Source organism: Ochotona princeps, chromosome 6, assembly GCF_030435755.1.
Source record: "Ochotona princeps isolate mOchPri1 chromosome 6, mOchPri1.hap1, whole genome shotgun sequence".
Lineage (NCBI taxonomy): Eukaryota > Metazoa > Chordata > Mammalia > Lagomorpha > Ochotonidae > Ochotona > Ochotona princeps.
The window spans coordinates 17190995-17212925 of record NC_080837.1 but is presented as its reverse complement, the minus strand read 5'-3'; the positions used below and the strand labels follow the sequence as shown (position 1 = coordinate 17212925).

Here is a 21931-nt window from a genome sequence, read left to right as displayed (position 1 = left end):
GCTAGAAGCTGGCATGAAATCTTTATGTGATTCACAGTTTGATTGGCATTTTGTCATCACAGTCAATGGTTGATAAACTTACTAAGCTTTTGGTTAAATGTATAGCTTGTGTGTTGTTGTTAATGGGATAAATGGTGCTGCTGGTTCTCTGGTAAAAGAGGTTAATTAAGGTTCATGGGGTATGTCTTAAATATTTATTCTCTTGGTGATTACCAGGAACAAAGGGCCACAGGTAAGCAAGGGGCAATAGGTCATACCTGTACTATGAGGTGCTGAAACAGACTTTAGGAATTATGTTTTGGCTATGGAGATTTCGCCTAGAAAGAGTTTCTTTGACCACTAAAGTTGCAGCACTTTGGCAGATATCTTCTGCAGCTGTTGGGAATCAGAGTTCTCTCATGGTTCTATTGCTGCCAAATAATGTAATGGAAGGATGGGTAGGTACCTGTAGGTACCTGTAGTCTCCCCGCGGGGTCATTGCTGAGTCCCCTGCTCTGGGAACACGGTAGGTGATGTCTCAGGAAATAGAGCTAATAGGACTGGAGCAAAATAGATGTGCTTTTATGGTCAGCTCGTGTTTTCTTAAACTTCAAGTTTACAGTTTCCTACAAGGCTACTGTCCTGATGATGAGCTATTCATTGGCTCTTGATTTTCTACTCTGTGCTCTGCCTGCCCTGTACTTTCAGCTGATCCCAGCAGATGCAGCCTAAATTGATTTCTTCGTAATTACATCAGCTGCAGCAGGGAATACCAATTTCCATGTATAAGTGTTAATAATAAATAAAGACTGGATGTGTATGTTTGGGTGGAGATATCCTCTTAGTGCCTGAATTTTAGTGGTAGCCTCTGGCACTTCTGTAGCTTTTAGTAATATCTAGGCTTCTCTAGTAACAGAGCTGTGAATTCTTTCACTAATAACACAATGGCTCATTCCCATTTCCCAGTAGCAGCTGCCAGTGAGGCAGCCTGTGTTTAGGTGGCGGATGCTATAGTCCACCTTAGCAGAGTCAAGTTCCAGCCGGTACTGGCATGGTTCATCCTGTGCTGGCTGTGATTTGCTATTTTCTCTGGGGTACAGATGGATAATACTGTTTTAAAGAGGCCTAGGAGTCCTAGAAGTCCTTGCTTCTGTTCCACGCCTATTAGACTGTTCCCTACATCTGGCTGCAGGAATTGTGTCACATATCTGTGTCCATAATTATTATTCTTCCTGTTCTGAAAAGCGCTTCTGAGGGTGGCCTTCATTTTCTTTTCTGTTTAGAGTACTTCCCTCATGTTGCAACCTTCCAAGCCTAGTAGCTGGTGAGTGAAAGGATTAATATTGCTTGGCTTCATGTTGGATTTAAGTCTAAATGTTCATGATTGTCTCCAACAGAGAAACAAATGAAAACCGTTTCCATTCAGATGGGTGCAGGGACTTGTTGGGTGATTTCCCTTCAGATTATAATTGGACTGAAAGATGTAGTGTATTTAGCTAAGAATACAACTTAGAGCCAAGGAATCTTGCCCCTAATAGTAGGATTTTGCTGTGAGACTTGCTTCCTAGGGAGACTGAGAATAGGGCAGTTGAGTGAGAACAGAATGAGTGTGTTTCAGTTTTTGAAAGAATGATGAAATTACTAAGAACTTTTAGCGGCAGGGAATGTGCTGTGCAGTATGATGTTCCAAAGAGCCTGCTTTTTCAGTTCCTTCTCCTGTTCCCACAACCCTTTTGGAAAGTCTGGTTCTCGGGGTGACTTACCATACCGCCTTTGGCCAGTGAAATAAATAATTATTTAAGTGTTTGGAAGTTGCTAGGACATGAAAACACACTTTAGGGAGAGAGCATTCTGGAAGTGAAGGAGGGGAACACACAAATTAAAGAGTTAGGAACCTGTTAGTGGAGCAGATACTAAGAAACAAGAACCAAAGGAGTTGGGGTAATAGGTGTTCAGACAGTGTTTCTCAATTGGTACTATGATTTATAGGCAAAATCTTTGAAAACCTCTGGAGATTTTGTTTCTGAGATATTGGCTTCCCTATGGCCTAACTGGTTTGGAATGTTGCTTCTGTGTAAGGACAACCAGCAAAACCAAAACAACAAAACAGATGTTTTGATATAATCTAGGAATTGCATTACTCTAAGCTGGGAACTGTCGTGAAAAGGGAAAACTCATGAAGTTTGAAAGTATCTTAACTGGAGTCAGTCCCCCCACTCACTCCTTTGGAAATAGGGCAGAAGACCATGGTGTCTATGGTTCCGGGTAGGATTCTTACATGTAGAGTACCAGCTAATGAGGGTGTATTCATGTAATCTGCTTTAAGGCCTTCTTTCTCTGCTAGGTACACACCTCAGGCTGTGGCTGATGGAATTCTCTATAAGCCAAGGAGCCAAAGATATGAATTTCTATCCATGGGATCCTACTTTTACTCTGCACCTCTGGCAGGATGCCCTGTGTTGTTTCCCAGAGTTGTAGGAGAGACTAGAGATGGCTCTTAGCAAATGCGGCTGCCCCAGAGTTGTAGCTGAATGCTCCTGCCTTATGCTTCCTGCCGCTGAAGAGATGGGGGAGGGCACGTTGAGGAATAAACAAGACAGTCTTCCGGCTCCTGCCTGTTCCCTTGCCTTTGGTTTGATTGATAGGTTGTTAAGTTAAGGATGGAAAGGGAGGGAGGGCGTCCGTCTGAGTGTCCTGAGTTTAGTGCTTGTGTCGCCACTCTGACAGGCAAGAAAAGAGGAATTTACAAATCACAGATGGCAGTGATCTATCTGTGCTGACTCTGTCACAGCCTATGACCAGCTGTTTAAGGTGAGATTCTGCTTTTCTGTTTTCCAAGTCATAGATGGTGACCAGTAGGCTCTAGTGGTCCAAGAATCTAGGAATCTGCAACCACAAGTTCCTGGTTTCGCTTTAGCTGTTGTTTTTGATCTTGCAAGTTAGGGGCATCCAGCTTTTGCCATGTTTGTGTCAGCTCTATTCCTTTCAGAATGCTTCCTATGTTTACTATTTCTCCTTTAGTTTAGAATACAAAGAGAACAATTGAATGTGTTCTTTGCTTTCTGGCCTTCTGATCATGTGTGTTATCATGTCCTGTGTCCTCAGAGCATCTTCCTTTGCCCTTGGTTTTGTGTTCGTGTCCTATTTTATGCCTTCCAGCTCATTTTTCTTGTGTTGCAATTTCTCATTGCCCAACCAAGGTTAGGTCTCTTTTATTCCTTCACATCCAAGGCTTTTTTTTCTTCATGCTGTCCTTTGCTTAGCTGTTCTTTCTCGGCTATTGATGACACAGTAGTCAGTCTTGCTTTCTAAAGCCAAATATCCGCAAGCATTTTCCTTTATGGAAAAAATAACACAAGTTGATATTTATATGGGACAGAGTCACATTCTCTAATTGAAAACTTAAACTATTTTTTTAATTCAGCAGTTCTATTTTCCTGCTGTGTGCTATAATTCAAAGAAGGTCCAGAAAAAGATTTGTCTAATTTCTTCATTTTTTAAAAAAAGATTTATTTATTTTTATTGGAAAGTGAGATATACAGAGAGGAGGACAGACAGAGAGGAAGATCTTCCATCCGATGGTTCACTCCCCAAGTGAGCGCAACGGCTGGAGCTGAGCCAATCCGGAGCCAGGAGCCAGGAGCTCTTTCGGGTCTCCCACACGGGTGCAGGGTCCCAAGGCTTTGAGCCATCCTCAACTGCTTTCCCAGGCCACAAGCAAGGAGCTGGATGGGAAGTGGAGCTGCCGGGATTAGAACTGGCGCCCATAAGGAATCCCTACATGTGCAAGGTGAGGACTTTAACCACTACACTATCACGCTGGGCCCATTTCCTCAGTTTTTAAATGGCAGAAATTTAAGACCAAGATCATGTGTCTTTCTCAGAATCTTATAGATAGTTGCAAAGCCAAGTTCAGAAATCAGGTTTCTGGATGTCCAAATCTTTTTTTTTTTTAATACTTATCTTTATTCTAAAGGTGAAGTTATGGAGAGTGAGAGACAGAAAGAGATCTTCTATCTAGCTGAGGCCAGGCTAGGCTGAAGCCAACAGAATAAATGTCCACCTGAGTCTCCCATATGAGTGGGTGGCAGGGACCTGAGTACTAAGGCCCGCATCTGTGGTTTTCCTCTGTGTGTTATAATGCTGGGACGTGGAGCAGAAGTGGAGCATCTGGGGCTGCTGAGGAGATGATGATGTTAGCTGCCTGGCCCTCTGTACCACAATGGGCCTGGACATTCAGTCCTTAACAACATGTTGTTACTTTGGGATTTTACTCTGGGATTTTTTTCCCCCTTCAGTAATACACTCCTTTTATTATTTTATTTTGTTCATTTGAAAAGAATATATATGCAATAAAATACATTAAAATTCATACAATAAACGATATTTTATATGTTATTTGAGAGAAGAGAGCTCAAAAAAGATCTCCCATCCCCCATTCAGTTCACTGTACAGATATCTGCATCAGCCAAGGTTGGCCCAGGCTAAAGCCAGGAGTCGGGAATTTGTTTCTGGGATCCCAACTACGCATTGCAGCTTAACCATTGTGGCACTTGTACCTGTTCCCATTTACTTCTTCATTATTATTTATTTGAAAAGCAGAGACAGAGAAGGATTGCCCATCTACTAATTTACTACCCTGTAATAGCCAGGATTTGGCCAGGCTGAAGCCAGAATTCAGAGCTCAATTTGGGTTTGCCACGTAGCAGAATCCCAGTTGCTTGGTAAATATTGCCCAGGGTATATATTAGTAGGAAACTGGAATGGTGAACAGAGCTGGAACTCAAATCCAGGCACTCTGTTATACAATATGCGTGTTCTAACCTTTTCCCTCTACCTCCTACCTTCTCTATTTAATGCTTTCAATGAAAGCATTTTAGATTTCAGTATTGTACTTGATGCTGGGTTTACACATTGGTAAGTAAAATAGAGATCATCCCTGCTTTTTTTTTATAAACTTACAGTTTATAGACCATAACAGAACTTCTGAAAATATGTTCCATAAAATCATCATGTCATCTGAATATCAAGAGTGAGGCTTCTTGAGCTCTACCATAGATCTCCTAAGCAAGTTTTTTGGGATAAAGGCTCAGAAAATCTGTACTTCCGAAGACTCTTGAGTTGATATATTCATTAAAGTTAATTTCTTTTATAAAGTAGGCATTGGGAGGTTACTTCTAAGTTAAAACACCAGCCTTCTGGACTTAAATGTCACATCAGTTCTTATGGATGATTTATTGGTTAAGGATATACATTCTGGATCCAGACTATCTGGATTCACATCCCTACTCTGCCATTTGGTAACTGAATGGTGTTGACCAAGTTACCTAACTGCTTAGCCTTGTTTTTCTCATCTGTAGAATGATGACAATAGTACATATACAAGGTTATTGTGGGATTAAATTACTTGTAAGTGCCGTGCATATGGGAATCATCAAATAAATATTAGAAGAGAATGATTTGAGTTGAAATATGTTTCATTCTGCCCTAGGCAATAATGAACTGATAAAACAGCATGCAGGAAGCCCAGTATCAGTAGATGAACAGGTTGGCTAAGGCTTTCATTATTGTGCTCGGAAGTCATTCCTAACCTGGGTGGGAAATTTGCATGCGGGTGATGTGTTCTAAAGCCTCCCCGAATCACTTCTCGGCCTTTTGGCTAAGATCAAGTGTAAAGCCTCCCCGATACTTAAGTTGGAGGGGGAGAAAAGACTAGGAATTGGTTTCAGGGAATATTGAAGGGGCTGTTGGATTTCAGATTTAATATGAATTGAGTTTTCCTTGTTGGCCGCATCCCTGGTGTGAGGCTGGTATGTTGGATGGATGTTATCTCGGGTTTGCCAGTATTTGCAATCTTTTGGATGCTGGAAGAGCACTAAGTGTTTTTGTATCTACACAAGAGTGCATGGAAAACTAAGTCATGGTCTTTAATTTTCCTCTCCCAGCGTGAACTTGTGTTTTTGCCATTTGGGTATAAGAGCTTTCACCAGCATTGCTTATCCAGGGAGGCAGCAGGGCTTGGGCTTTAAGGCTGGAGGTGGCAGTAACATACACAGCTGAGATCCTGCCACTGCTGGCTGGCTGAGCCCTGCTCTCTGTGGTTTTCACTCTTCAAGCCATGCTTGAGTAACCCGCCTCCAGAGCTGCTGACAGGGCTGTGTTCAGAGGCCTTGGAAATTACACTGTTCATTTCCTTATCATCCCCTGACCTGCAGTGCAGAGCCTTCTGGTGCGGGAACAAGGCAGAAAAAAATCCAGACGGCTCCCAGCCAGCATGTGTCAAGAGCTACAAAGAAGGAAATTGGACTTGCTCACTTGAAAACCATGGGGTTAGGCTTTGATTTTTGGTTCCTGCAGAGTTATTTGTGTGTGTGAGCATGTTCTATCTCTGTGTGTATGTATAGAATGAGACTGTGCATGGCAAAGGTGTGGAGGAGGAGCATGTGGAAGTAAAGAGCAGAGGGAAGATTGCTTTTCTCTTCAGTTAATTTCCCAGTTGTGCCGTTGGGATGGGCCTGGATGCATTAGCATCAGGAAGGTGCCAGACCATATTAATATTTTAAAATATATTTCTCTCGGTGCAGTTTAGTCATGGTTGAGAGCACCCACACAAGAAGCTTCCCTGGGCTGGCCGAGGAGACTTTTTTTTTTAAACAAATCCTATTCCCTGAAGTAATTCATCCTAGATAACATTTGACATAGTCGATATTTAAGCTACCTAGGAAAATGTAGATTTTGGGTGAGTCTTGAGTAAGAGAAGTAGCTCTTTTGAGATGGAGCCTAGGATAACAAAAGAGAGATTGGAGAAATTTAGAGCATTTTGATATTTTTATGTATATGGAAAAATTTATTCTAAGAGTCTGTATTTGGGTGGGGTTAATATTACAAAACAATCTGTTATTTTTTCGCCTATCTCTTTCACAGGGAAGCCCAAAGGAAAACCTTTTATGGCCAAGGAAACAAAATATAGAGGTTTTGGGGATAAAAATTTGTAATATTTTGTTCATAATTTTCCTTGGATTTCCACTCTATTGCTGGTGCATTTGGACCCTTTGTGAAATACAGTAGTGGAGTGGGGGAGGGGAAAATTGCTTAGCTTTCAGACCCTGGAGGTGTTTTTAAACTCTTTCATGTTGAAAGTGTTTTCCCCTGAAGTGATAGCTAAAGCAAGAAGGGATTGCTTTCTTTTTTCTCTTCTTATAAAGCCGTGGGCCCTATTGCAGCAACATGAGCAGTTTTTTAGAACTTGTTAAAAATGCTCATCTCAGAGCTCATCCTGGGCTTCAGAATTACAAAATCTGGGGGGTTTGAGACCTAGAAATGAGGATTTCAACATAAGTGCTCTTGTTTATTATGATACACACTGAGGTTTGCAAAGGTTAAAGAATATAACAGGCACATGTTTGTACCTGTGCCTCTTTATTGTGAAAGTGAAATTTACCAAAAACTTCTAAAAAGTAACCCTGGATAGTAGGTATGATTGTTTTTCTTTGAGTGGTATTTGAATAAATCTTTTGTCTTTGTGGTCAAGCAAAAGGGAACCTCAGGGTTTGAACTTTGAGAACAGAAGCGGCATTAAATTAGTTAACCTTTCTAAGGTTAACTTTTCTTCTCTACAATGTGTAAATAAATAATAGCACAAACTCATAGGGTTATTTTGAGGACTAAGTGAGATAAAGAAGATTAAACAGTCGGCACAGTGCCCAACATATAGTTAGTACTCAGTAAATGTCAGCAGTTACTGGTGCTATTGTTCTTAGCTGGGAGGTACAAGGGCATTGTGAGAATAAGGAGAAGTGTGTCCATAGAGATTCTGAAGATGATAAGCCACCAGAGACTTTGGAATATAATAAATTTATGTTAGCTAATATTCCAGCTTCTGCTGATTTCCAGAAATGCTTGAGAGATTGATTCAGAGCCTTTGGAGCCATTGAGGTTTGCAGTCTCAGTGTTTGATTGATTAGCTAGTTTGGGAGCGTATGATGGACTCCATTTGGTAGAAGACTGATCTCAGGTTAAAGAACCACAGGCCTTGCTCAACTGTTTTCTATTAAAGTCAGTTTCTGTAGTATTTAACCAGCTCCTTCAGAATTATTTTCCTAAGGACTGAAATGAAGATAATATGATTGTTTTACTTTAGAAAGGGTTCCCCCCCCTTCCCTTCTCTGCTAATCCTTGTAGAGGGGAGGATTTAGTGTTTTGAAGGGATTAGCAAAGGTAACCTGAACTGTCAGAAGAATGAGGATTAGATATTGTGTGTGAATTTGTCACTAGCTGCTGGAAGAAAAAAGACAGTTCTTAGATTTTTTTGGAGGTGACCAGTTTTCAAATAAAAGTTTATTTTCTATTGGGAGGATGCAGTTTGACTGTGTGCCTGTGCCTGAAAAATTGAGAGCACTGAGTTACAGCCATAGTATCAAGTACTAGTATCAAGTACTAGCCATAGTATCAAGTACTACTGAAAATATATTTTCAGACCTGGGCATTAAATCCTTTCTGTGACTTTGTTTAGTAATGTTTTTTTCATTGTAAGAAATTCTTGCATGCGTCCAACTGGGGATCCCATTTGGGTGCTGGTTCCTACCCTGGCTACTCCACCTCCCATTCAACTCTTTGCCTGTGGCCTGGGAAAGTGATTCTTAAAAGCATCCCAAGCTAGTTTGGGAGCGTATGATGGACTCCATTTGGTAGAAGACTGATCTCAGGTTAAAGAACCACAGGCCTTGCTCAACTGTTTTCTATTAAAGTCAGTTTCTGTAGTATTTAACCAGCTCCTTCAGAATTATTTTCCTAAGGACTGAAATGAAGATAATATGATTGTTTTACTTTAGAAAGGGTTCCCCCCCCTTCCCTTCTCTGCTAATCCTTGTAGAGGGGAGGATTTAGTGTTTTGAAGGGATTAGCAAAGGTAACCTGAACTGTCAGAAGAATGAGGATTAGATATTGTGTGTGAATTTGTCACTAGCTGCTGGAAGAAAAAAGACAGTTCTTAGATTTTTTTGGAGGTGACCAGTTTTCAAATAAAAGTTTATTTTCTATTGGGAGGATGCAGTTTGACTGTGTGCCTGTGCCTGAAAAATTGAGAGCACTGAGTTACAGCCATAGTATCAAGTACTAGTATCAAGTACTAGCCATAGTATCAAGTACTACTGAAAATATATTTTCAGACCTGGGCATTAAATCCTTTCTGTGACTTTGTTTAGTAATGTTTTTTTCATTGTAAGAAATTCTTCATAGATAATGGAATTCACCCAGCTCAGAATTGTTACTTTGTTCCTGGTTGATACCTACCTACCTAGCTACCTAGCTACCTACTTACCTACCTACCTATCTACCTTCCTTCCTTTCTTTCTCTCTCTCTCTCTCTCTCTCTTTCTTTGATATATTTATTTTTAGTGGAAACCCAGATTTACAGAGACAGATTTTCTGCCCACTGGTTCACTCCTCAAGTGGGCGCAATGGCTGGAGGTTAGCCAATCTGAAGCCAGGAGCCAGGAGCCTCTTCTGGGTCTCCCACGTGGGTGCAGGGTCCAAAGGCTTTGGGCCATCCCCCATTGCTTTCCCAGGCCACAGGCAAAGAGTTGAATGGGAGGTGGAGTAGCCAGGGTAGGAACCAGCACCCAAATGGGATCCCCAGTTGGACGCATGCAAGACTACCACTAGGCTATTGAGCTGTGCTTGATGCATTTTTTTTAAAAAGATTTATTTTATTTTTATTACAAAGTCAGATATACTGAGAGCAGGAGAGACAGAGAGGAAGTGGAGCTGCCGGGACCAGAACCAGCGGCCATATGGGATCAAGGCGAGGACCCCAGCCACTAGGCCACGCTGCCGAGCCCGATGCATTTTTTTTTTTGAAGATTTATTTATTTTTATTGCAAAGTCAGATATACAGAGAGGAGAGACTGAGAGGAAGATCTTCCATCTGATGAGTCACTCCCCAAGTGACCACAATGGACGGTGCGGTGCCAATCCGAAGCCAGGAGCTAGAAACTTCCTCCAGGATACAAGGTCCCAAGGCCATGGGCTGTCCTTGACTGCTTTCCCAGGCCTCAAGCAGGGAGCTGGATGGTAAGTGAGGCTGCCAGGATTAGAACTGGTGACCATATGGGATTCTGGTGCATTATAGGCAGGGACTTTAGCCACTAGGCCACTGCACCAGGCCCAGTTCATTTCTTTAAAAAGTCAGATACTTAGCACTATACTGAGTCGAACAATAGTGAAAAATGCAAAGATTATCGAAAGGTCTATAGTCATCAGACTCACACCAGGAGAAGTAGCAGTAGACACATTAGCATCCAGTGCCTTTCTTGGCACTGAGACTTCTCAGCTTGGGATGCTTTTAAGAATCACTTTCCGTTACTTCTCAGTCTTTTGGTTAAGATCACGTGAAGGAAGAACTACTTCCTAAGCTTTGACAAAGCACCAGTGCCCAACTTTGGTAAAATCTGTGAGACTGGGCATCCCAAGTAGCTCTCCTCTCCTCTCCTCTCCTCTCCTCTCCTCTCCTCTCCTCTCCTCTCCTCTCCTCTCCTCTCCTCTCCTCTCCTCTCCTCTCCTCTCCTCTCCCCTCTCCTCTCCTCTCCTCTCTCCTTTCTTCTAAGCTTAACTGTTGTGAATAGGCATTTACCAAGGTAGTTGGGCCTGGTGCAGTAGCCTAGTGGCTAAAGTCCTCACCTTGCATGTGCCGGGATCCCATATGAGTGCTGGTTCCTACCCTGGCTGCTCCACTTCCCATCCGGCTCTTTGCCTGTGACCTGAGAAAGCAGTCGGTGACAGCTCACAGCTTTGCGACCCTGCACCCGCGGGGTGCAGAAAAAGCAGCTTCTGGCTCCTGGCTTCAGATCAGCTCAGCTCCAGCTGTTACAGCTGCTTGTAGAGTGAATCAGCAGATATAAGATCTTTCTGTCTCTCTTCTCTGTAAATCTGACTTTACAATAAAAATAAATAAATCTTTTTAAAAAATAGCAGTTAAGATGCTACTTGAGATAGCTGCATTTCACATCAGTGTCCCTGAGTTCAAATCCTAACTTGCTTCCTGTTTTCATCTTCCTTTGAGTGTGCACGCTTGGGGGCAGCGGGTGATAGCCCAAGCAATTAGGAACTTAGTTGGGCTAATCCCCTACTGGGATATTGGGGTTGAATTCCTGGCTCCTGGCTTTGTCCTGGCTTTGTCTTGGTTCCACCTACTGTGGGCATATAGGGAGTGAACCAGCAAATGGGGGATTTCTCTTTCTTTCTTTCACTACCTCTCAATTCAACATGGTTAAAAATTATTGCTGTGGGTAAAGACTGCCACTTGGAATGTTATTACTACCTTAGCCAGCAAACTTTTGAAGTTGTCTGGTTTTTGTCCAGCCTGAGCTATGCCCTGTCCTTTGGATGTTATGTGATTTGTAAGTATCTCATATGGCATACTCAATATTAATCTGCTTCCTTGCTCAATCTACAGGATGCTTATGCTGGAGTCATTCCTTTAGGAATACAACTACGGTGAATCTTCTCAATTTCAAGTAGATTCAAAGAAATAATTACTGAATTTCTCTGACAGTAGTAATCCTTTATGATGTAGAAACTATATTAGTGTTGTAAAAATTTTAAGGGAGAGCCCTATGTGGCAGACTACTGGCTAAAGTCCTTACCTTGCACGCAACGGGATCCCATATGAATGCTGGTTCGTGTACTGGCTGCTACACTTTGCTTCCAGCTTATGGCAGGGAGCTGGGAAATCATTGGTTTATGAATGCATTTTTCTGCTTATATTAGCTATTAAGTGTTCCTAATTTTCTGGGAATTCATGATATAACAAGATAAAACAGTTTATCTATGCAAAAAAAGTCTTTTGGATGTAAACCAAATTAAGCATACTTATTTTAGGAAAAGAAAGCATTACCCTACAGTAATAGTAGAAATCTCTTAGTTCATTTTTTTTCTTCAGTAAGCACATTATCTTTGAAGTAAAAAGAAATTATTTTAGGGGAAGTGAGCACATATCCTACTAGTTATGTCTACATCACACAGCAAAATGCCTGGGTTCATTTCCTGGCTATGACTCCTGACTCCAGCTTAGCAGTACAGACCTTGGGAATCATCAGTGATGGCTCAGGTCCACCCATGTGGGAGCTCTAGACTGCCTCATTCCCAGCGCCTGTTTCTGGCCCCGACCCCAGCCTCAGCCCCAGCTTTATTGGGCATTTGGGTAGTATACAAGTAAATGGGAGCTCTGTTTGCCTGCCTTTGTGTATATGTGTGAATATGTATGTCTGTCATCTCTTTATCTCTCCCGTAAGAAAAAATAAACGAACATTTTAAAAAATGGATCAGGGCATAAAATATTTCCCTGCTGGAATCTGAAGTCTCATGTTTATGGGAGAGTAATTGGATTGCTAAACTGTTACCAGAGATATATGTCTGAATAGAATATGAGCTATCAGTTCGGCCAAAATTATAATTATATAGCTTTAAATTCTAGTATAATGAAATTTGAAGTATGATTTTTAGTACTGGTACAAATATGACCCTTGTTCTCATATTTTATATTAATTTGCACTTAAAATGAATCTTTTTGTAGACTGTAGAGTATCTCAAAAGCATACACCACTGAGTAGGAAGAGCAAAAATTGGCAAATGTAGAGAAAAAGTCATCATACAAAATGACTGCACATTTGTATATACCATATTAGACTAGATCTTAATTCTGTCACTATGCAGATTCCTAAACATCTGGTAGAATATCTGTTTTAGATAAAATATGCCATAAGGCATTTTCATTTCGCTTGTACATATGTGCTTGGATTGAAGATGTAGGCATTCGAAATCAAACAAGATGATTTCAGACACAGGCTGAGAAGTTCTTTGTTTGCTGTGGCCCTTGTCCTTTTCTATCCTCTTACAAAGGTCATGATCTAAAGTGAGGATGTGTGAATTGAAATGAAGAGAATGTGATTGTTTTAAAATGAAGGTAGTGTGAGGCACTAGGTCAGACATTACCTTTCACAATTTTATATTAATTAAAAAAATAAATTTCAAGTAAATGTTTATTTCAAGTAAAAAATGTACTTGAAAGAGAGAGAAAGAGAGACAGTTCTTCCATGTGGTGGTTCACTCTCCAAGTAGCTACAATGGTCAGAGTTTGGAGCCAGGAGCTTCTTTCAGGTCTCCCATGCTGGTACAAGAACTGTCCTCTGCTACTTTCCCAGGCCATTAGCAGGAGCTGGATCAGAAAAGAAGCAGCTGGGACTAGAACTTGCACCCATATGGGGTGCCAGCATCACAAGAAGAGGATTGGCTGGTAAGGCCACCACGCCATCCCCAAGAAACTACCCTTTACGATTAAGATATTGTTGTATTGGGAGCTTCAAATCACGCAGCCAATTTTTCTCCAGCCTTGAAACACACTATCCTTTTTTCATTTGAATCGCTATGTGAGGAATGGAAAAATATTTAAGAAATTTATATTTATGAATGTTAGAATTATTCTTTTTTTTTTTAAAGATTTATTTATTTTTATTACAAAGTCAGATATACAGAGAGGAGGAGAGACAGAGAGCAAGATCTTCCATCCGATGATTCACTCCCCAAGTGAGCCACAACGGCCGGTGTGCGCCGATCTGAAGCCAGGTACAGGGTCCCAAGGCCTTGGGCAGTCCTCGAGTGCTTTCCCAGGCCACAAGCAGGGAGCTGGATGGGAAGTGGAGCTGCTGGGATTAGAACTGGCGCCCATATGGGATCCCGGGGCGTTCAAGGCAAGGACTTTAGCTGCTAGGCCACGCCGCCGGGCCCTAGCACACGCTTTTGAGGGGCGCATGTATCACACAGATTAGATATGCAGTCATAGGTAAGTCATTAGGTGAGCCACGTGCCTGGGGGATCCAGACACCTGCCTGCTGCTCAGACGTACCTGGACTCCATCAATAAGTAAATCTTAAAAAAAAGTGGAGCAGCAGGGACAGGGACGTGAACTGACACTTAAATACAGTATGCCAACATCTTAGGCAGCTGCTTACCTTGCTGTGCCACAACATCACAAACCTCTAGGCTGTTTTTAAAGGAGTTGATTTATTATTTTTTTCAATTATTTTACTTTGGTAAACTTTGCATAGTTAATTAGGGCACGAAGGGTCAAGGGCTACAGGAAAGTGGGTAAGACCATTGTTTTCACATTAGTATTATTATTTTTTCTTCTGTTTCCAGGGTGAGGGAAGAGATAAAGGGAAAAGCCCCACCCAGTCTGATACCCAGCCCAGGTCCCCGAAGTGGGCATGCTCCTAGGGTCCTGCTCATGCAGTTTTGATAGTTCATCAGTTCTGAATTGCTGCCAATCTCGCCATTCCAAGCATGATGAAATCTGTTCAGAATCCACTGGCTGACAGTCTCTTCATGTTTGGGCTTCCTAGATCAGCAGTTCAGTTGGAGGGGTCCCCAGAGAAACTTTGTTTGAGGTGATCCCAGACCTAATTCTTGTGTGTGCTTGCCAGTACATGGTCTGTCACAGTCTGTCGCCCCAGTCAGCTTATGCACATACTGGTAGTTGCAATTGCTGGGTCAGTTCTGTTTCCAGCCCTGTCTTCTACACAAACCAGTGGGTGTTGCAGTCAAGTCTGATCCTGCCCACCACACACTCAACCCTCATGCAAACCAGTAGGAGCTGCAGCCTAGTTGGAGCGGCCCACAATAACCCCCACCAGACCTGCCCCCTGCCCTGGTTCCCATGCTTGCCAGTATGTTCAGCAGACTGGTCCAGTCTGTTCCACATCCCATTCAGCTCTCATACATGTCAGTGGGCATTGAAACCTAGTTCAACCCAACCAGCCCTACTATCCAGCCCACACACATGCTAGTGGGTGCCATTCTGTCTAGCCACCCCTGTCTCTGTCCTGGTTTTCATGGTCTCCAGTGGGAGTGGTAACCCAAGACAGGGCTGCCTACTATTTCCCTACTAGGCCACTCCCGCTACTGGATCCACTCTCCAGGCGATTCTGCAATTTAACTTGACAGAATTAGCCCCCAGTGCCAGCATCTGCCAGCTGATACTTCAACAAAGTCCAACTAACCCTTACCCACTCTGATTTATGCTTGCACCAGTAGAAACATTTAATCCAGCCTTGCTTTTCCCTGATCTAGCTCACATGAGGCCCACAGGTATTGTAGCCCTGCCCCATCTGGTCTGCTTCATCCCTACTCATGCTCTGCAGTGGGAGTGGTGGTCCAGGTGGTCCAGCAGGGAAGTCCTGCGTATTCCTCCTACCAGCTAAATCTTTTTTTTTTTTTTTTTTTTAATTCTCTGAAAGGCTGCTGGCTCAGTCCTCAAATGTCTGTAATAACTGGACCAGGCAGAAGTCAGGAATTCGGAACTAGGTCCTGCTGTATAAAAGCTTTTTTTTTTTCCCAGTGAATTCAGTAAGAATCTAAACCATGCTTTCTTTTTCCTGTTTTTATTTGGTGTTATTTCTGAAGCTCACCTTGATATTTTTTCTTGGTCCTAACTTAACCAGATGGGATTATCTTGTTATGTGGGTTTAGGCCAAGGTCTTCCTTTCACAACTGAAAAAAAGTTAGGCCTCCACCTGTGGTGCCAGCATCCCATCTTGGTATCAGCTCAAGTCCCAACTGCCCCACTTATCATCCAGCTCCTTGCTTGTGGCAGCAGATGACTCAAGTTTTTGGGTCGAAAAACTTGGAGGCTTAGAGGAGGCTGCTGGCTTCAGACTGGCCCAGCTCTGGTTGTTGCAGCCATTTGGTGAGCGAACCAGTGGATCAAAGATGTCTCTCCTATTTCTGTAACTGCCTTTCAAATAAAAATAACTCTTACAAAAAAGTACTATTAAAAATAAGATGCTGCTTGGGACTTCCATCTCCCTTCCTGGAGTGCCAGGGGTCAAGTTCCTGCCTTGTTTGCAATTCCAGCTTCTGTTTACCCTTAATTGGGAAGCTAGTGGAAACCAGTGTGCAATGGATCAAGTACCCAGGTCTCTGCTGCCCATGTGAAAAACTTGGAATTCAGTTCCTGGGTCCCTGTTTTAGTGTCTCTTTCTCTTCCTTTTAAATGAAGTGAAAATAAGCAGTAAGTTTTACATGTTTCTTTAAAAAAAGAAAAAGAACAACAGATATGTGAAACAAAACAGATTTTACTAGGGAAAGCTAGTTATAACCTGGGTACAGCACTGTCAAGATTAAGAAAATCATTGTGCTAGTTTTAACAGTGAAAATAGTTGAAACTTGCTGTTAGCTGCTTCACGATGATACTGGTGTGAATAGTATTCCTTAGTTTATTTGGTGCCTTTTTTTTTTTTAAGATTTATTTATTTTTATTGCAAAGTCAGATATACAGAGAGGAGGAGACAGAGAGGAAGATCTTCCATCCAATGATTCACTCCCCAAATGACCACAACTGCCGGTGCTGCACTGGTCCGAAGCCAGGAGCCAGGAACTTCCTCCAGGTCTCCCACATGGGTGCAGGGTCCCAAGGCCATGGGCTGTCCTTGACTGCTTTCTCAGGCCACAAGCAGGGAGTGGATGGGAAGCGGGGCTGCTGGGAATAGAATGCACATACGGGAACCCAGTGCTTGCAAGGCAAGGATTTTAGCTGCTAGGCCACCGCAGTGGGCCCAAAAACATTTTTCATGTTAAAGAGCTGAGTAAAAATGACCTTGGATATAGACCAGTACAGCATCATTGGAGAAGACTGGCCAGGGCAAAGCTGGCCAGAAATGGAAAGTCTGTGCTTCCAAATGTGCGAACACATTTTGTTCCCCAGCCTTTGTGAAATGGAGCTCTTTGTAATAAGCAGGAGGGATAGAATAGAGAAAACTTAATGGCTTAATGACTTAAAATGCTGTTACTTTCTCATTCTCTAACTAACCAGTTAGAACTGAACAAGTAGACGTCCTCCTGTAACAGGATGGATTGTTAGGTAGGGCTGTCTCTAGTTTGTGCTCAGTTAGCAAGTGAAGGTGACATGTAGGGAAGAAAAGTATGGGAAGATGCCAAGCCAGGCCCGACGTGGTAGCCTGATGGCTAAAGTCCTTACCTTGTACATGCTGGGATCCCATATGGGTGCTGGTTAATTTTGTGGCGGTCCTGCTTCCACTCCAGCTCCCTCCCTATATATCATTCCCTTTACATACTGTGCAAGTTAGGTTTTGGCTCTTTGAAAAAAAATATTTATTTATTTGAGAGGCAGAGTTACAGAGAGCAGGAAAGCCAGAGAAATCATCCATGTGCTGGTTTACTCCCCACATGGCCACAGCTGGCAGGGCTGAGTCAGACCGAATCCAGAAGCCTGGAGCCTTCATTCAGGTCTTCCATGAATGCAGAGACCCAAGTGCCTGGGCCATTCTCTGCTGTCCCTCTTGGGTGCATTAGCATGGATCTAGATCAAAAGTGGAGCAACCAGGACTTGAACTGATACCCTTAATGCTGGCATTGGAGGCAACAGCGTAAGTTGCTAGGCCACAACTCCAGCCCTCAAACTACATCCATATGTTTTGAAGGATATAATGATAGTTGCTACTCTCCTGTCCCTGCATTGTTCCCATCCTGTGTGTGGGAGCTTCTGTAAATTACCTCTGTATATCTCATTTTTCTTAGATTTTGTATGAATTAAAACACCCAAAAGTAAATGTACAGAATATGCTGATTTAGTAGTTGTATTTCAGCTATAAGTATTTGCTCTGTTTGCCTTTCACCTGGCAGCCCCTCTTGTTTTTCCAGGCAGGTGAGTTTTCATCTGTCATCACATTTTCCATATACCACCTCTTCATGGCAGAATGTAACAGCAGCTTTTCTACCAGAGTAAAAACATCTTGTGTTTTACTGATAAAAGAAGAAATAACAGAGGGAGTTCTGGACTATTGTAATCTGGGTTTTTCAACAATGGCACTGCTATTTGGGGCTGGCTAATTGCTTATGGTCAGATGTGCAGCAGCATCTGTATCTTTATACACTAGATGCTGGTATCATTCCCTCAACGTTGAGACCAGCAAAATATCCGGACATTGCCAGACATCTGCTGAAGGGCAAAATCGTTTGAAAGCTATCTGCTAAAATCCTGTTTCTTTGAGTGAGTGAGTGCTGTTTTTATGCTAAGTTTATAAAAATGTGGATTTTCATGTATATGATATATGTAGTTTTCTGTTGTGAATGTTCTATTTCTGTAGAAGATAGAAAACCAATGGCAGTAGACTTGAGTCTGGTTTGTCATGCTCCCCGAATCCCTAAAAAGTGAGGTGGATTTAAGAGGTGAAAGTGGTTCATGGTAGGGTGAAAAGCCAGCAGAAAAAAACCTTGAGAATGTGACTTTCTGATGTCTATTCAACTCCTGGCCCAAAGTACATGCAATTCAACCTAGGCAATTTGTGTTGTAGTATTTAGGATGCTCTGGGTGCCCTACAGAATGACAGCAAAGAGAACCACCTGGTATTGATTAGTTTTTTTTTCCATTTCTTTTCTTTCTTTCTTTTTTTTTTTTTTAAAGATTTACTTATTTTTATTTGAAAGGCAGATTTACAGAGAGGGATCTTCCATCTGCTGTTCACTCCCCAAATGGTCACATTGGCTAGAGCTAAGCCAGTCTGAAGCTAGGAGCCAGGAGCTTTTTCCGAGTCTTCCCACATTGGATATAAGGCCCCAAGGCTTTTGGCTGTCCTCCACTGCTTTCCCAAGCAATAAACAGGGAGCTGGATGGGAAGTGGAGCAGTCAGGATGCAAACAAGTGCCCATGTGGGATGCTGGTGCCTTGCAGGTAAAGGATTAGCCAGTTGAGCCATTGTGTCAGCCCCAACTTTTTTTATTTTATTTTTTTTATTTTTAATGATAAGTTCCATAGGCTCTGGGATTTCTACCACTCCCTCCACAAATTCTTTCCACTCATCTCCCACTGATTTCCCTTATATTATTACAATAATATAGTCCTTCAAAAACAGTCCTAAGTCCATCATTCTGCTATTTAAGTATATCTTCACAGTGTAGGTATGGACAATGGCAGAGCTGACTTAGTGTTTTTTAATGGCTGCTAAAGTGACTTCTGAAAGGGTTTGCTTTTACCTCTAATGGGAAATCTCTCAGTTGTGTGGCTATGAAGTCCTTCCACAGTAAGATGCTGTTAATTGCTCCCTGACAATGTAATCTTGCGAAGTTCTTGGATAGGGATCAAGCTGGAAGCAATATTAAATAACCCGCCTTAACGTCTTGAGAGGAATCCAAGAAAGGATCCGGTTTTGAAGTTTGAACGATCCTGTAAAGAGAGGGCAGGCCTTGGGCCAGGCAGCCTTTGAGGTGGTAACCAGTTCCTAAACAAGAACTGGCATGTGCCAACAAACTCTCTCATCCTGGCTCCAGAGTTAGCTTAGAAGAGAAATATGTGGAAAGCTCTCTGAGTTGAGGATTGTTCTTGGCTTGAACTGTTGTGTGTCTGGGAATGGAATAAGGAAGCAGCTTGGACCTGGCCCTAGGGGTCTGGGCATTGCCCTGAGTGGGAGGAATTTTTTTTCTTTGTTTTACTTTTGCTCTACCTTCTCTCCGTAGTATTAACACTTCAAGGTAAAGGAAATGTCTGTCTATTGAGTAATTTCCAAATTAATATTCTGGTCTGCCAAGACCAAGGCCAGAAGGGATTTACCCAGATAGTATCACAGCTCATAACCTTTGTGGGAAGATCCTCCCATCCAAGTACTAACCAGGCCCGACCCTGCTTAGCTTCCAAGATCAGATGAGATCGGGCGCGTTCAGAGTGGTATGGCCATAGACTGTGGGAAGATCCTAAGCACAGAATCTTTAAGGTATCTGGAAGTGTTTGAGCTTTAGTAAGATCTCACCATGGCCAGCATGGTTTTTAAAGGGAGTAGAATGCCCCATTGGCTGAATCAAGGAGCCTGATAAGACCTGGAGTTGGCAATAAGGTTAGTCATCTGGGAGAAAAGAAAAGGGGTGGGGCGGAGCATGAATGTGGGAAAGAGGTTCAGATATGCCTCTGGACCCCTGTCCTCTCATTATTCATTACTGGCATTGGCACTTGTCAAAGTTTGCTCAATGGAGTTGTGGGCTCAGAGGATTTCTTAATTCCTGAATAGAAGTACTGAGCTCCAGCTGTGTTATCTAGGCTCTGGACCCCTGGCACTTGGCTGACTGGTACTGGGGTATCTGGTGACTCTAGACAAAAGCCTGTTTTGTCAGAGAGAAGACTGGGGCAGAGTACAAGCATTGTTATCTCTGATGCCTTCAGGGCAAACTGTCTGCCTGGCAAGTGGGAATTCCTTGACCTTGTGAGTTTACAGCAACCTGTCCTATCCATTGAGTTTTGTTTTTTGCGATAAATTTCTATTAAAATTTCAGCATTTAGGCATTAAAACCTGCTACTAATTTTTTTAAGGTTTTAACTACCATAAAAGTGGTAAGTGCTTTATTTTGAAAAATTTGGGATATGTAAAAAGATAAAAGGAAGAAAAAAAATACACTTCATTCAAACATTCTTTTTCTTAACAGAAGAGTTTCTTTAATGTAAAACTGGGTGAAATTATTGGTTCTGGACTGACTTGGGCATGAGCTATACCTCATGAATCTCAGCTGTGTTCCTTTAAGCATCTCTAATTTTCCCATTATAGAACTGACCTAGTTTGGCCCTGCTTGGCCAAATTTTATTACATTTGATGAGATCTCACCCTCGAGTATGAAACTCATCTTCTGTATTTAAGTTTTTATAACTTGTCTCATTCAACTTTTTTTAATCTCACCTGTGATTGTCTTTACAAGTCTGTGTTTATTTGTTTTTAAACTGGTAGTAGTTAGTGAGTGTGTAGAGAGTGCTTTGGTTATTCCTAAAGACGTAATATTGACCTGCTGTTTCTTCTTTGGAAAGAGGTATCTGTTTATCAAAATAATAATTAGCTTTTTACCTGTGGCAAAGTAAGCTGCCGCCTACAGTGCCTGCATCCTATATGGGCACCTTTTCAAGTCCTAGCTGCTTCACTTTCAATGGACGTTGGAGTCTAACTCAGCCTGACCAACCACACTATCCAGCTCACACTCATGTTGGCCAGTGCCACTGCTTGTCTGTCCATCCTGGTCTGCCCCTATCCCTGGTTCCCATGCTTACCCCGGGGAGCTGCAACCTATCAGAGGGTTGCCCACAATTTCCCTACTAGGCTCACTCTCAGCCCCGGACCTTGCACTTTCCAGATGGTTCTGCAGTCTAGCCTAACAGGACTTGCCCCTAGTCACAGCACCTGCCAGCTAAAGCTGCGGTAAAGCCTGACAAGGCTGCACTTGCTCTAATTCATTCGTGTACCAGTGGATATGGTTGCTTAGCTCAGCCTGACCCTTCCCCTGACCCAGCTCTCATGCAAACCAGTGGATTTAGTAGCCCTGTCCAGCATTGTCTGCCCCATTCCCAGCTCTCATGCTCACCAGCAGGAGCAGTAGTCACAGCACCCCTACCAGGTTCGCCACCCCATTCTGGATTTTACGTGTGGTGATGGATGCTGTAGACCAGACCGGCATGTCTTGTTTCACCTTGGCATTCAATGACAGGTTCTGCAGCCTGGCTCATCCTGGTGTGCTCCAAGTCCCAGTCCCAAATCATGCTGGTAGGTGATACAGTCTAGCCCAGCCCACCCCAGCCAGTCCCTAGTAGCAGCCCAGTCTAGCCTGCTGGTGGTTGCTGCAGCCTGGCCTGGCCTGGCCTGCCCTCAGTCCCAGTTTTCACTGGTGGGTGCTGTAGCATAGTCCTGCCCAATCTGCCCCCATCCCTGCCTTTTATGCAAACCAGTAGGTGTGATAGCCTATCCTAACCTAGCATGGCCCACACTCCATCCTGGCTCCCACACATGCCATTGTACTATACTTTGGCCTAGCTCTGTTTGGTCCATCCCCACCTACCCACAGCCAACCCACACACCTGCCAACAAGTGAAACAGACTAGCCCAGCCTGACAAACACCCAGCCAATTCACGCGGTC

At 42.8% G+C, this 21931-nt stretch overlaps 1 protein-coding gene across 4 annotated transcripts in view; it reads left to right on the top strand.

Annotated features, from left to right (window-relative positions):
- ZNF609 (zinc finger protein 609) overlaps positions 1-21931 on the top strand; it is a 203032-nt gene that overhangs the window by 25653 nt on the left and 155448 nt on the right. The gene's annotated exons all lie outside the window — the stretch shown is intronic.